We start from the raw sequence: 8,459 nt of genomic DNA, 5'->3' as shown, positions 1-8,459 counted from the left end.
CCACCTCTAGGGCCTACTGGTCACTTGCCACCCCCAGTCTTAACCTTCACCCCATTTGTCATCCACATACATATCTACTGCATTTATTTATTGCTTTTACCTCCTTTTTCAATGTCCTCCTCTCCTCCGCCACCCTTAGTTTACTTTTTCCCTGTCCTCTACAAAGTGTATTTTCTTTACATATAATAACATGTTTCCTTCTGAGCATCAGTTTTTTTCATCGGTAAAAATGAAGTTGTACTAGAGTGATCTAGGCTCCCTTCCTGTTCTTTTTTTTTTTTTTTTTTTTGAGACAGAGTCTCGCTTTGTTGCCCAGGCTAGAGTGAGTGCCGTGGCGTCAGCCTAGCTCACAGCAACCTCAAACTCCTGAGCTCAAGGGATCCTCCTGTCTCAGCCTCCCGAGTAGCTGGGACTACAGGCATGCACCACCATGCCCGGCTAATTTTTTCTATACATATTTTTAGCTGTCCATATAATTTCTTTCTATTTTTAGTAGAGATGGGGTCTCGCTCTTGCTCAGGCTGGTCTCGAACTCCTGAGCTCAAACGATCTGCCCACCTCGGCCTCCCAGAGTGCTAGGATTACAGGCGTGAGCCACCACGCCCGGCCTCCTTCCTGTTCTAAATTTGGTGATTATGCTTTTCATATCTTTTCTTTTCATTCTTACGCTTTTATACTTAGATGTGGGAGTAAATGTGGTGTATGTCTAAAATAAAACATTTTTCTAAATCACACAAGAAATTCACAGTTTATATGTGACATAATTTGTGTGAGAGAGAGAATTAAATGCACTGTATGTCCCTGATTGTCTCCAAATTGCTGGGGCCCTCCCTGGTTTACCCTGGTTTACTATACTAGAACCTTGTCTTTTGTGAAGGTTTATCTGATCCTCTGATCCACCATCATCCTTGCCCACTAGAGAAGAGCTGACAGCAAAGTCCCCAGAGCCATATTTGAGAATGATTAGAATCACACACAGACCTTCCAGGCATTTCATGCTAAAAAAAAAAAAAAAAAAGAATCACAGACCTTAGAGATCAACTGATTTAGTTCCTTAAATTAATTCTTAAATTCTTTTTCTTAGAATAGAAAAACTGGTTTAACAGTATTAAATTGATTTAATAAATACCCATAATTCTTCCTTCCAAATAAAATTTTTACACTTGTATATTATCTCTGTATACATTGAACATAATATTTTTAACAGACATTTCTAGTGTTCAAAATGGCTCTCATAAGTGTACAATATTTCACGTTGACGTTTACCTAGGGTTTTGTTTGTGTTTACTATTTTAGACAACATTCAAATGAATTAGTATCTTTGTGTATATATATTTTTGTATCTGTTAAATAATTTCCTTAAAATAAATTCCTGGGAAATGTAGTTACTGAGTCAAACAGTAGGAATATGTCTATGGCTCTGTTAACTAAGTGTGCCATGTTGTTAAAACCAGATATGAATGTGTATACTGATTTTAACAGAATTTCAAAGGCATGGGATGTTGACTTTGTTGTTTCAATAGGTATAAAATCTCAAATTTACATTTCTTTTACTTACTAGGAAGGCTGACTATTTTTCCATTTTTTGTGAAATATTTCCCTGATATGAATTATCCATTTGATTTTTTAAAATGTATCTTTTTCAATCTGTACTCTTAATTTATAAATGGACAATAGATCCAGAGGTTAAGTAACTTGCGTAAGGTCACACTGGGACTGTACACTGGGCTCCTGACTTCCACTCCATCCCATCTTACATCAAGTAGGCCAACCACGGCAAGCCTGCCAGCCCACTAGCCCTCTTCCCTAAGAGGGGTGCTTTTCTCCTCACCATCTGGAAAATACCTCACTTGCATAACATTTGCCCTTGTTGCCGGATAGATAACCCAACTGCCCTCTTGTTTTTATATCTTCAAAGGAACAAGTATTAAGGATATTTGATAGCAATGACTGAAGTAATCGATGCCTCTTTTGAAATATGGCTTGAAGTTTCTCATTTCCTTCCAACGTTTAATCTATAACTTTTCTGTGTTCCCATTTCTTTACATCTGTATTGTACATATTTCATTCTTCTTGTATTATGAGGTGCAGTGGAATTATACAGTGCATTTAATTTACTCATTGACTCAGGTAGAGCTGTGTTTATGTACATATGAGTTATTTTCAACAGGAAGTATGCACATAGAAATAAAAAGCAAAAGGGCATACAGTGAAAAGATTCTTGCCCCAATCCTCCAGAAACAACCACCGTTACCAATATCTTGTATATCTTTCAGATGTTATATGCATAAATGAGCATATCATGTATATTTTTTATATCTCATATATACATGGTAACCTACCATACATTGTGTTCTAGTTAATCTACTTTTTTTTTTTTTTTTTTGAGACAGGGTCTTGCTCTGTCACCCAGACTGGGGTGCAATAGAGCATGATCATAGCTCACTGCAGCCTCGAACTCCTGGGCTCAAGGGATCCTCCCACCTGAGGATCTCAAGTAGCTAGGACTACAGACAGAAGTGTGTCACTCACTCCACTGTTTTTTGTAGAGACGGGGTCTCACTATGTTGCCCAGGCTAGCCTCAAACTCCTGGCCTCAAGCAATCCTCCCACTCTAGCCTCCCAAAAGGCTGGGATTACAGACATGAGCCACTGTGCCTGGCCTATATTTTGGAGATTATTACAGCCGTAGTGTTTAATGGCTGCATGGTATTCCATTGTATGGGTATACCAAAAGTTACTTCACTAGTAACTTATTTAGGTTGTTTCCAATATGTTCCATTACAAACAATGCTGCAATGCATATTCTTGTATATGTGCTGTGCACACATGCACAAGTATGCCTGTAAAATCCTAGAAATAATGGTTAAAATTAACATGAATTAAGGTTATAGAAGCTTGATAATGTACCAATCTGGAATAAACTCTGTTATGCAAACAGTGGCATATTGGACTTCTCCATCTCCTTTCGTGGCTAGAAATTTGAGTTATCTTAAATGCACAATGATTTTAATACTTAGGCATATGCACATGACTTTATTTTTGTTTATTCCTTTAGTCTTGCTTAGCTCTTCTCAAACCTTGGCATCTATAAGAATTACTGTACATCAGGGTTTCTCAATTTCAAAACTACTGACATTTTGGGCCAGATAACTCTTTGTTTTGTGGGGCTGACCTGTATATTGTGGGATGTTTAACAGCATCCCTGGCTTCTACCCACTGGATGCCAATAGTACCACCCTCACCACCAGTTGTGACAACCAAACACATCTCCAGACATTGCCACATGGCCTTTGGGGGCAAAATCACCCTTGGTTGAGAACCCCTGCTCTATAGGATTGAACTTCTATCCACTTTAAGCACTATTTTCTATTAGGTAACATATACATAGTATAAAATTCAAAATGAGTGAGAGTGATTTGATGAGAAATAAGTTGCCCAGTCACCCAATTCACTTCTTCAGAGGCAATTACTTTTACCAGTTTCTCTTTTATCTGAATTAATTATCAGTCTGCAAACATCCATAATTTTTGTTACAAGGACAAATGTGACATACTTACTACATACTACCGACTCTTGCCTCTTCCAGCTAAATTTAACTTGTATCTTTACTAGTACATATTACTTCAGTTCTAAATACCTTAGTTCTAAACAGCTGTATAATATTCCATAGTTTGATTTCAATGTGTTTAACCCAATACTACATTAAAGGACATTTAGGTTGTTTCCTATCTTCTACAAACAGTGCTGGAGTGAATATCCCTCTTGTATACACGATTTTGTGTATGTGGGAGTATGTATGCAGGATAAATAGTGATGGAATCACTAAGTGAAAGGGTATGGACATTTTACATTTTGGTAGATTTTGCCATTTTGCACACATTTGAGACAACAGGAAAATTTGAATATGGACATTATTAGATGATAAGTTTTGTTGATTTTCATAGTTGTGATAATGGTATTGTGATTGTGTAGGACAATGTCTTTATTTCTAGGAGTCACATGCTTTAGTATTTAGGAGCAAAGAGTCATGGGATTTGCAACTTACATTCAAATGGTCCAGAAAAATTTATGTTTGTGTAGTTGGGAGTATATGTATATACACATATACATACATAGAAATAAATATGTATATAAACAGAAATAAAGCAAATGTGACAAAAATTTTTAATTATTGAATATAGGTGGAAGTATATACAGGTGTCACTGTATGGTTCTTTCAACCTTTAAGTTTTCAAAATAAAAATTGGAAAAGAAGATATAGCATATATGAAATAAAAACAATACTATGAAAGAGGAACAATCAGCGAGGAGGAAAGCGCTCCTAGAAGTTTTAAATGATTGCTCTAATTCAAGCAGCAGAAAGACTGAGATATAAAGTTAAGGGAATGTCCCAGAACGTCAAAAAGAGAGACAGAAAATGTGAGAGAAAAGATAAAACAGAGGATCAATATGGGAAATGCAATAGCCAATAATTTTAGTTTCAGAGAGGAAAAGCAAACAGGACGTTACCAAAGAAAGGATAATTCCTCAGAGGTGAAGAAATGAATCCTCAGACTAGAAGAGCTCACTGAAGATCGAGCAACATAACATTTATTGAGCACTTATTACTGTCTACTAAGCACTTGCACAGGTACCTCAATTCTCATAACAACCCTCTGAGGTACATAGTATCATCCTCAAATGAGGCCTAAGAAGGTTATCTTGACCAAGGTTACACAGCTAGTTAACAGCAGAGCTGAGATTTTGGTCCATGAAGTATGACTTGCTTGGATTCTTAACCACTGTACCACTTACTAAAAAGATCCACTCATAGGCTAAATTATTAGATTCAGAACCCAGAACATAAAGATCCTAAGTGCTTTCAGAGGGGAAAACACACGTAATCTGGGGGAAAAGAGGAAATTTAGCATTAGATTTATCAGCCATACTGCATGCTAAAAGATAATGGAACAATATCTTCAAAATTCTGATGGAATATTATTTTGAACCTAGAATCCTAATACCCAAACTATCAATCAAGTGTGAGAGCAAACTAATGGTGGTTTTAGAAATATCAGAAACCAGAAAACTTACCTCCCACTCTTTCTGATGAAGTTACTTGTAGATCTATTTTAGCAAAAGGAAGGTGAAATCAAAGAGCATGTAAGATGGAGAGCACAAGAAATAGTAAAACTAATTTGATTTCAATAAAAAGAAACTTCAGGATGGCAACTGAATAACATGTTTAAGAAAGTAATTGGTCCAAATTAGAATAGGAAATTATGAACTCCAGAAAAGAAGTCCATACAAGTCAAAGTCCAAATATAATAAACTACAGTTGGCATGGCTTTGAGCAGTAACTAGAAACAAAACCAGTTCAAACTGGTTCAGCATGGCATCAGAATGGGAAAGGGTAGAATAAGAGAATATTGCTTTTCATTGCAAACCTTTTTATAATTGTATGGGTTTTTAAAAACTATTCCCATGTTAGTTTAATATAAAAATTTTAAAGTTTAAATAAAATTACTACAGGTATTTTGTTCAGCAACTGAAGCTCCATATAATTGTTAAATAAGAGACAACTGTAAATGAAGGAAATTTTAAAAATAAAAGTTTACCTAAAGCAGGCAAGTGGCATCTTCAAATAATGAGACTTTGCTCTGCCTGACTTCCACAAAGCAGAATTCACCCAAAGAAAAGACAATAAAAAGCTTTCTTAAAAAAAAAAAAAAGAGCAATACTCAATTCTTTTCTTTGGAAACTGATTCTCAAGGGAATCATTTACAATGCACTTTATTTGGTAAAGGACTAATCTGGAAAAAAAATTTGTTACCACAAGTAAATTGTCTCCATCTTTGATACCCTGGTTCTATGAGTCAACAGACACTAGATGTAAAACCAAAGCTCTGAAAATTTATGTCATAAATTTTCTTGGACTTACCATTAACCCTGTGGAGAAATATAATGCAATAAAAGCATAATGTCATCACTTATGAATATCTGATGAGCTCTTGTGTATAGGACACTATAAGGAGTACTGTGTAAATGTAACAAAGTATTTTTTAAAACTTCCAGTGTTATACACAGGCTGGAGAAGGAATGAATCTTCTTTCCTGCTATCTTTCTGGGCCTCACTGTCTTTATCTTAAAATTAGAGGGCAGGGTTAGAGTTGGATAAGGTGATCTTTGAAGCCATTTCCAGTTCTTCAACTGTATTCGCTCTCCTCTACCTTAATAAAAGACTGGTTGGAAAATGTGCTTTGGTCAGACTCTCAGTTCACCTGGACAGTTCTTTAAATGTTCAATTAATAATTTTGGCAGGTGAATCTGTGTGGAAGTCTTCGGCTGTACGTGTTTGTTTAACGGGCTCTCTGAATCCCCTTTTGTGAAGGCCGTGGGGGCCACCACAGCGAGGCTTGTTTGCTGTCTGCTCCTAGAGCAGCTGCCGCTTTTCTTCCTTTATCCTTTATCAAGCAAAAGAAAATGCAGTGATGTTTGTGCGTGCTTCAGATGAGGAGAATGCACTCGAGACAGGTTATTCTCCAGGCTAAAGTGGACGGGGTGAGCACAGAGGAGCTCAGCTCAATGGGAAGAGAGGTCGAGGCAGCATCTGCCCCCCTTGTTTGTTTCAACAGTTTCGGTCTGGAATATAGAATGTGTCGAGTGAGAGGCGAGCAGAAGAAGTTAAAAAATGCACTACTGCTTATTTTTCTCAGCCAGTTTGGGGAGTGGAGGTGGAGAGTGGGAGCAGAGAAAGGGACATACAGCTAGTTTTTTTTTTTCTATTATTAAATCCCTTCTTATTTCATAATCTCCACTTTGGAGCTTCTTACTGCAGTCTATTTTGTGTAACTGTTAACTGACCGAGGAATACTATTTCATGCATATAGGTAGGAAATATAAAAACCATAAAAATTTTCAATCTCTAATGTTAATGGTCAAACTCCTCTCCATATCAACTGGCCTCATGCAGTCCTACAGGACCATATATCTTAAACCAAACATGCTAAGAATTTAACAGCAAACACAGAACCATAAATCTAGCAAAAGAATAAGCAAAGCTAGAAAAATAACCAGGAATGTACCATCACTTCAGGAGGGAAAGGGAAAAAAGCCATAGGAAAATATGTAACCTTACAGAAGAGTGGAAAAAAAATCAAAGAAAGACGAGAAACAGCTGCAGAGTGCAGGCAAAAGGAAAGAGAATGCGTTGTAGACTGCAGTAAAGACGTAGGTGATATTGTGCGTTCCTTTCCTTTAGCATGTGATTTGCCTAGTCTTCTGTCTTTTATTCTATATAGATGTGTGATTGGACATGGTAAAATTGGACACCTTCCCTTAGAAAGTACAGCCAATGGTATTTGCATAGAAAAAAGTACAGAAGACTATATGTCAACTTGGTACCAGTGCTTACCTGAGAAGAATCTGGGGGACTTCTACTTTCTGTATCATACATTTCTGTATTTTTGGAATGTTGTTCAAAGAGCAGTATGACGTGTAAACAGAGAAGAAGAATCAAAACAGACTTTAAAAAGAAGGAGATAAAGAGAGCATTTTCCTTTCTCTCTTCTATGAGTATGGATTAGAGATGCTAAAGGAAGCATTAGTTCCCTTTCACCTTCATCTTTGCAGGAAGTGAAGGAGATTAAATAGGCATAATTTCCTGGGAACTTATATCATTAGAGTTCAGCAATTTTCTCAGTTCCTGGCAGCCAGGGATGGCTACAGTCCGTGACCTCTTACACCTGGCATTATTCCTATGGAGTTTACAGTTAAGGGTACAATTTGGTCTTTCTTTATGGACAATCTTATGAGCATGTTATTCTCAGCTTTCTTACTAGTTTCTTCAGAACAAGACAATATAGTATCTCCTTGGAGCCCAGAGTAGGCACTTACATATTTATTAATTGGTTGATTTACCACTAAATTCTCTTAGAATTTTTTTGTGTTTCTTTTCTACTCTTAATGGGGTTCTTCATTCTCCAGAAGTGTATAAGCAGGTGCTACTTTTACAGGGATTACCAATTTGGGAATAGATGGTAGCCTATAATGGTTCATGCTTTTATTGAGATTCCATGGGGCAAATGCACACTTGGGCTTTAACCCAACTTCCCTCAGAGCCAATCCCAAGAGATGAGGTCAGGGAAGCCTTGTCTCTCAAGCCTGCACAGTTCCAAAGCCAACTTGACAGAAGCAGAATTATTATCAGAAAATTCTGATGCACCAGTGAGTGGGGTCTGGGATCACCCTCATGTTCCTCCCTATACCCTTCTCTTCCCTTCCCTCCCTCAACCCCTGCCACCGTAATAGGTGGGCTACTCCTCCAACAATGATACAGTATCATGCTGAAGCGTTATCACCATATTTCAAGCCAAAGGATTGAACCAGCTTGAAATGGATGCTGGCCAGACTGGAACAGACACCAACTACTCCCTTGGGACGATGATTTGGTCTTACCCTACAGCTAAGTTAGCCCT

Source organism: Eulemur rufifrons, chromosome 1 (assembly GCF_041146395.1).
Source record: "Eulemur rufifrons isolate Redbay chromosome 1, OSU_ERuf_1, whole genome shotgun sequence".
NCBI classification, from domain to species: Eukaryota; Metazoa; Chordata; class Mammalia; order Primates; family Lemuridae; genus Eulemur; species Eulemur rufifrons.
The sequence above is the reverse complement of the archived record's forward strand: the minus strand, read 5'-3'. Positions refer to the sequence as shown.